Source organism: Passer domesticus, chromosome 5 (assembly GCF_036417665.1).
Source record: "Passer domesticus isolate bPasDom1 chromosome 5, bPasDom1.hap1, whole genome shotgun sequence".
Taxonomy (NCBI): domain Eukaryota; kingdom Metazoa; phylum Chordata; class Aves; order Passeriformes; family Passeridae; genus Passer; species Passer domesticus.
In genome coordinates this window covers 42,090,269-42,097,697 of record NC_087478.1, presented here as the reverse complement: position 1 = coordinate 42,097,697, position 7,429 = coordinate 42,090,269, and positions in this window count along the sequence as shown.

Here is a 7,429-nt window from a genome sequence, read left to right as displayed (position 1 = left end):
TGCAGTCTCACAAAAATTGTGTCTGCCCTTCCCAGTACTGCTGCTGCTTTCTTGGGGAATCTTAAGGGACTTAAACAGTACTGCTTGTGTGTAATACCTAGAGATCACAGACTTGTTCACCTTTTTTTGTTCTAACCCACCCATGGAGCTATCAGGAGTTAACCATAAAGAGTCAGAATAAGATTAAAACTGATTTTTCTTACATAGGGCCAGATTATTGCTATCTTTGTCTTCTCACACACCCATTTTTGCACAAGAGGGGTGTGCTGCTGCCAAGCTTTGAGGCTCTAAAGTCCAGAAGGGCAGCTAGAGAGCCAGGGCAACTCTAACATCATCATTATGAAATATGAAATAAATTTCGGAAACAACAGTGGCTGCCCTCTTCTCCTACTTTAGGAGACTGCTAGCACACTCCAAAGTGTTTGGGTGCTTGTTTGTTTTTGTTTTTTTTTTTGCTCCATGAAACTAGGGTGAGGTTCATGTTGAATTGGCATGTAAAATAGGGCTTTCTTATGGCTTGGAGGATGCTTGGACATCACAGGGAAGAGTAGCCAGGGTTGCTAGAGGAGCAGAGAGCAGGAGATAGCCTCTCAGACCTTCCTTATTTTAGGTGGTGCACTGAGCTCCACCTTATCTTTTACTGAATGTGTTGTAAATAAAGCTGCCTCCTGGTCCTGTGTGCCTGTTCAGCTAAAGCTCCAAGCTGGGTGATGCTGACATGGGCCAGGCAGTGGGCTCATCCTCACAGGAGCACATGAGCTCTTTCACTTTCTTTGTTTCTCATTAGATTTTCACTTGTGTTTCCTTTAGAAGGCAGTCTCTTTATTTTTATCTCATGCTGTGTGTTTTATTGCACAATGATATTTGTACTTTCCTTGTCAGCTGAATATCACAGGTTTTGCATGATGTTGTGTTGATATGGTCATGGAATGAATTTATCCTACCTGCAAAGTAATGGGCTTAGAAATTAATAATTGCAGCTCACTTTCTTTTGCTTAGTTTGATTTTTCAAAGTAAGTTGCTATTCAGTCTTGGCTTTTTGTCTATACCAGTGAATACTAATGGTTGTTTTACTTAAATCCACTAAAAGCTTTCTCAGTTGACTAATGTCATTTGTCTTATGTAGATTTTTGTTCAGATTAGATAGAGTCAGCCAATATTTTGATATATAGTTACATATTTGATAAATATTCAGATTGCAAATATTTTACATAGATTACACTGATTATTGTTACCTTGGATTAGAGGGAAAGCTGTTGATTGCTGCAAATTAATTTCCTCTGTGAATGTAGCATATAGGAGTGTGTTGTGGTTTAATTTTTTAGATTGTGTCTGCTCTTACTCTTAGCAAAAAAACATTCCCAGGCTCTGCTTGATTTCAGAGAGAAGAGGATTTGTCCCTTGGTGCTCTAACATACAGAGTTCTCATTTCTTTGGATATTTTTTCCAGTCTTAATAGCTTTGTTAAGAACTGTGTAATGTATCATAGGACACAATAAATGGAGCAGAACTGGCTGTTCTCAGAAAGACTGTCAATGGAGACTCATCACTGAATGGAAATGCTTCCAGTCAGGTTCTGCAGGGACCAGCACTGTAAAAGTGCTATTAAGGATGTTCAGTAGTGTTTTGAAAGTGCCACCATTAAAATGCCTGTGTGCCACCATTTGGAGGAACACAAACAAGGGGCAATAAAGTGCTGATACTGAGTGGTCTATATTGCTTATAAGCAGTCTGTTTATGTTATATTTGACTTTATTGAAACTTATTCAAAGTCACTTAGGTGTAAGAAATACAGGTTCTCCGGCTATGCAATGGGAAACTGCACAGTGGCTGGGATGAATTTGCAGCTTGGCAGATGAGCAAGAGTGGCAGCTAACAACACAACGTTAGGGCAGAAAGTGAGAGACCCCTGGGTGTATAACAATTGGGCAAAGGAAAGGTGTGATTTTACTTTGAAATGGGACATGACAGATGCTGGGAAACGGTTTCTCACCTTGGTGTCAATGTTGGTGTAAGGACTTCAGGAACTGGGCTGAAAGAGCGCTCTATCCTGGTTAGCATATCAAAAGGACAGGTCTGAGAAGCCTCTTAACAGCCTGAAAGAACCTTCCTGGAATCAAGCACTGGGTGAGGAAGAATCCTACAGCATTCTGGAAAGGAGATGAAGAAAAGTCTGGGAAATGCCTGAATCAAGGCATTTTTGGGAAGTAGAAGAGACATTTTTCACAATGAGTTTAATCTGTTGAGCAGCCCACCAAAGTAATCAAGGCCCCCATTTCCTGATGAATGCATATCAAGGCCATGCAACTTTCTGGAAAATATATCTAAGTTAAACATAAGTTAGTAAATCTATTATTTGAAAATGTATGAAATGTGGAGGCCTGGATGTTGAGATGTTGAAACAATGGAAAAATTAGTGACATATTAAATTATCCTTTTCTTTTTTGTCCTTAGACTGAGTTTACAAATATTGGAGCTTTTATATTTTGGCCATTTTCTCATTTTCCCTGCATTCCTTGAACAGTAAGTGGGCATACCACGCTGAGTAGTTAGTAATTCTTTGCATGTGGGTATAAGGTTCATTAAAGGTATGCAGGTTTTTTTGTACTTTCTTCCCAAGCTCTGCCTTATGCAGCTTCCTGACAACAAAAAAGAAAAACCCCTCATAAATATTTCATATGAGTATTTAGGGATCAGCTTTTTCTTAGAGAGGAAGGACCCTCCTTCCAATACTATCAATTATACATACACTTTTAGAGACATTTCTTTTGTTTTCAAGGCTCACTAAATTGGTTAAGGCTCTGATTCTTTAAAAGACTTGCATGATTAAACAGTCTGTATGTACCAATAAACAATGCCTTTTCAAATACTTGGTCTTAGTCCACTTTTCTGAGTGTACTCAACTCTTCTGTCACTATGAAGGTGAAGAAAGGTAAGAAAATTTTTGGTCTGGGAAACATGAAGGAGTATGCAGAAGCCCTGAAAATGAAGCCTTGTATGTTCACCTGAACTGGTGAAGCCTGGAGTAAGGGGAGAGGTTCTCAAAGAATCTTGAAAGGCAAAGGTGTTTTTACTGCTATTTTTATGCTGTTGAAATTGTGACCTTTCAAAAGTAATATTTTCATTGCTTTGATGCCTGTTTTTAACTCAGGTTATGTTATCATTTTGAGCTCACCGTTTAGTGGGTAGAGGATAAGATAAATAGAAAAAGGGAACAAAAAACATTCCCAGAGTTTATATCAGAAAAGTGACTGAATGACTAAAAAAACAGATGTTTCAATGCATGTTTGAACACATATTAGTCCCAAATACATCTCAGAAGTGCAGTGCATCAGCTGCCATTTCATATGGCAAATTAGTTACCTGCACCAGATTCCTCATGGCTTTGAGCTCTCTCGGTGTTAAGTACAATATTTCAGGATGGACCACAATGTTGAAAGACAGAAGTTTGATTGATCTTGTCTTTTGTTTTCATAAGTACACTAGTGAGTAGAAACTAAAACACAGATTGTACTCTATCTTCTAGGTGGAGAGAGTTCCCCAAGTAAGGAGCATAAGAGCTCAGTAAATGTACTTGAAAAGCAGCAAAATTCTGGGTACATTGCCCAGAATATGGTAGTGTGATATGCTGTAGGGGACAGAACACAGGTTATCCAGCTGTCTGACTGTGGGGTGTGTTTCTTATTTAAGCAGTTACAGAAATCATCTTTAATTTCTTTTTGCTTAACAAATGCAAGTTCAGACAAGAAGCCTAAATGAACAAGGAACTTTTGTCTTTTGCTGTATACTCTGACAATCATTATTAAACAAACCTAATTTCTTGTAACCTCTGCATTTTTGTGAGTCAGTCAGATCCATGCAAGTGATCCCTGTGGTCAGACATGCAGGTACTACATTAATAAACATAGGATGGTTTTCCCTGTATTTTTTTTGTTGTGATTGGGAAGCAGTTAATTTTGGAAGCTTGCAGCTGCAATTTGGCTTAACATTGACATTAGATTTAAGCCTTTTGGTGGCTCAGAATTACCTTATTTTTCTTTGGCAGGAATATTGTTTTTATTATTATTTCTTAAATAAAAGACCCATAGAGATTTCCATCAATCTTTGTGAAAGAAACGATATGAAATATTTCCTGCAAGACAGTGAGGGAAAAGGGGGCAAAGCTAAAGGTCCTGGACATCCTGTCCTGTCTGTGCTCCTTGGTACAAAATATCTTTGTCTGTGTCTGTCCTGCTGCTGTAACACTGAAAGTAACCATTTACAAATAAAAATTGCATTATGACTGTAATACTGAAAGAATTTGACATACTTGACTGAAGGGACTTTGGAGACCTGAAACCTTGCGCACTGTCATGGTGGTGAAAGAAGCAGCTTTGTCCTCTTGGAAGCCACAATCCTGTGCCTTTTTCTGGCTCTTTGCACAGAAATGTGCCTTGGGAGCAGCCCTGGGGAGCAGCAGCAGAAGTATTGCACCAGATTTGCATCACCAGCGAGCCCAGGCTCATTAGAATGCACAGTTTAGTGCTTTGCACGGCTTTTGGGCAGTGGTGAGGAACCTCTGAAAGAGGTGAGGATGCCAGAGGGACCAACCAGCCTGTACATTCTGCTCCTGCATTGGCCTCACAGCAAAGATGGATTTGCTGGCTGCTCAGGGTTACATACATGTTATGTCCCAATAAATAACCCAAATAATCAAAGTTATGAGAATTACATATTTAGAGAGCAAACCACACAATGGAAGAAAATGGATCAAATTGCTCAAAAGCAAAATCTATTAAAATCCTTGCTGCTTGTACAAAGCTTCAGCAGCATTTTCAATGAAAACATCCTACAATCAGAAACCTACATGGTTTGATGAACAAATATAGAAAGTGAAGTTTTCAATGTTTCCCCTCATTTCCACCTGTCAAATTCATTCAGTCAATTTAATCCAAATTTGCAATAGACTTTTTTTTTTAATCTCTGCAAGATGTTTCTAAGTGGTTTATATTTTCTTTGGCAAACAAAGTAGGGAAAAGGAATCCCAACAACTAAACCTCAATTGTATTTTACCTATGTTCTCATTGGTTTTTCAAAGTCCCTTAAGGAAATAAAAAGCTATTTCTAGTACTTCATAGTTCTTATAACTTGCAAATCAGTTTAGTAAACCTTATAATAATTTATTTGCTGGCCTTAAGAGATTTTATTTTCACTCCACAGGGCTTAATGTTAAAAACTAATGGGAAATTTAACTTATTCATAAGTGATTTGTTTCTATCAGTACTAAAAGAGCAAACTTAAGGCTAATATACCTGCACAGCTTGTATGTGGTAAATAAAGGAGCTGCCTGCTGTATCTGCATATGTTGTCACAAATCTTAAGCCAAGGTCAAAACCTTAATTTCGAGCCTTAACACACTGCCATTTGCCTTGCTCAAACACTATATATAGCTTATATCCTTCAGATGGTGGTGTGAGGCTCACAGGGTCAGTCCTGATGAGCTAGTTAGGATTCATGGTATAACCCTTCCTCAAACTGCCTCAGGGCAAAAGAGCAGAAATCTGGAATTCTGTCAGAGTGTCTTCCCTTTGGTTCATGTCTACTCCTGATGCCTGGCCAGGGCACCACTGATCAACTGTTCCCACTTAGAAATTGGGAAAAAAAAAAGATTTATGGGCAGGACAGGCACTAGGGTGTGCCAGGGTTTGTTTGTATCTCTGGTGTGAGCTCAGACCTGTCTCAACCCAACCACAGTGCCTGAGCTGTGACCCAGTGCTGGCTGTTGGGAGTGTCTTGCAGATAATATTGACAAGGTAAGTCTCAGAATGGGAGCAGTAATTATTTGAAATCACAGGCAAATATTGCTCAATCTCTTCTAGTATTTTAAATTCCTGAGGGTATAGTTCATCTGTAGGTACTGCCATTTCACATGTAATTTTAGAAATGTTAGTGTACAAAGTCACAGAAGATATGTTGACAGTACAGCATGCTACATGTAGTGCTAGATATGTTGACAGTACAGCATGCTACATGTAGTGCTAAATGGAGACAGTCTCTTGACAAGGCTCAAGTTTTGTAGCCATATGTACAAGATATGAGAAGCAAAATACATGTTGAGTAGGAACAGCAATGTGGGTGGATGTGTATCTGTGTGCAGCAGCTTGATTGCTATCCTGCAAATTGCCGTGCACAGGGCAGTGCCTGGATCTGACTGCCAGACCAGCAGCTCTGCTTCCTCCCCAGGGAGCATCCTCCTGCAGTCTGCCCAGTGAGGCCTTATGGCTTCCCTTGTTGCTTATTTCAGTTTTTCTTTTTGGAGGAAGGATTTTGTTCACCTCTTATTACCATGCAGTGAATAAGAGCACCTGGAATTAAATCACTTGGAAGAATATTTGACAAACATTACCTCAGAAATTCAGTCCTCCTGGCATAGTGGGCCACAAGCACACCAGATAGAAATATGCCAAAACAGTACTTCCATTAACCTCACATAACCAGTCTGTCTTTTTGGGCTCTCTGAATATGAAATATAAATTGGGAAATACACTGTACCTGGGGATTTGAACTACAAAACTATTTCAGTCAGCTCTCTTATTAATTTTGACTAAAAATTTTATTTTTATTTACTTTTGACTAAAATTTTTTTTCTGACCCCATTTTTTCCTCAATATTTTAGCAAAAGTAAAACCATTTCCATCAAAGTTTTGGTTACTATATATTAACATTTTTTTCCATTGTGAAATGAACTTCCATTTCACATTTATTTATAGAATTATGCAACTCTTGGCCAAAGTGAAGTCTTTGTTAGCTGGTACCCCAGTATGGTATTAAGGAAGACAGCACATTCTTGTAGATTTGGTACATGGACTCAGAAATTTTTGGTTTAGAAAACATTTGGTTCATTTTCAGGTGACTGACTGGGGCTAGTTAACGTCTCTTTTCCTTATATCCTGATTTGCATTTGAAAATAGGAATATTGATACTGATCTCATTCATAACATACTTCAGATGGAATTGCTACAGATGAATTCTATTTATATGAAATGCATATCACAAGGCAAGATTGTCTATTAAAGAGATTCGGAGATTGAACTTTTCTAAATATTTCATTTTATTTGCATTCTTAAATAATTGGACCATGTAGAAGAGATGCATTTAGCTGTCTTGCTGGAAATGAGAACTTGATCCATAGTACTGCATCCTTCACAGGTCCTTTGCTTTTTGCTTGGACAGTGGCATAGTTTATCCTGAAGCCAGTCCTGTGTTACAGAGTAGGTATCTATCTGATTTGAGACAACTCTGCTGACTGACCAGATTAATAGAAGAATGAATGTCTGTGTGTCTGCGTGTCTGTGTGTCTGACCTGTGATGGGATTGCTCTGATTTCACTCCCAGTTTTGTAGTTGTTTTGTTTGCTGCTGTGAAGTGCAGCTGTGGCTGCTGTGGAGGT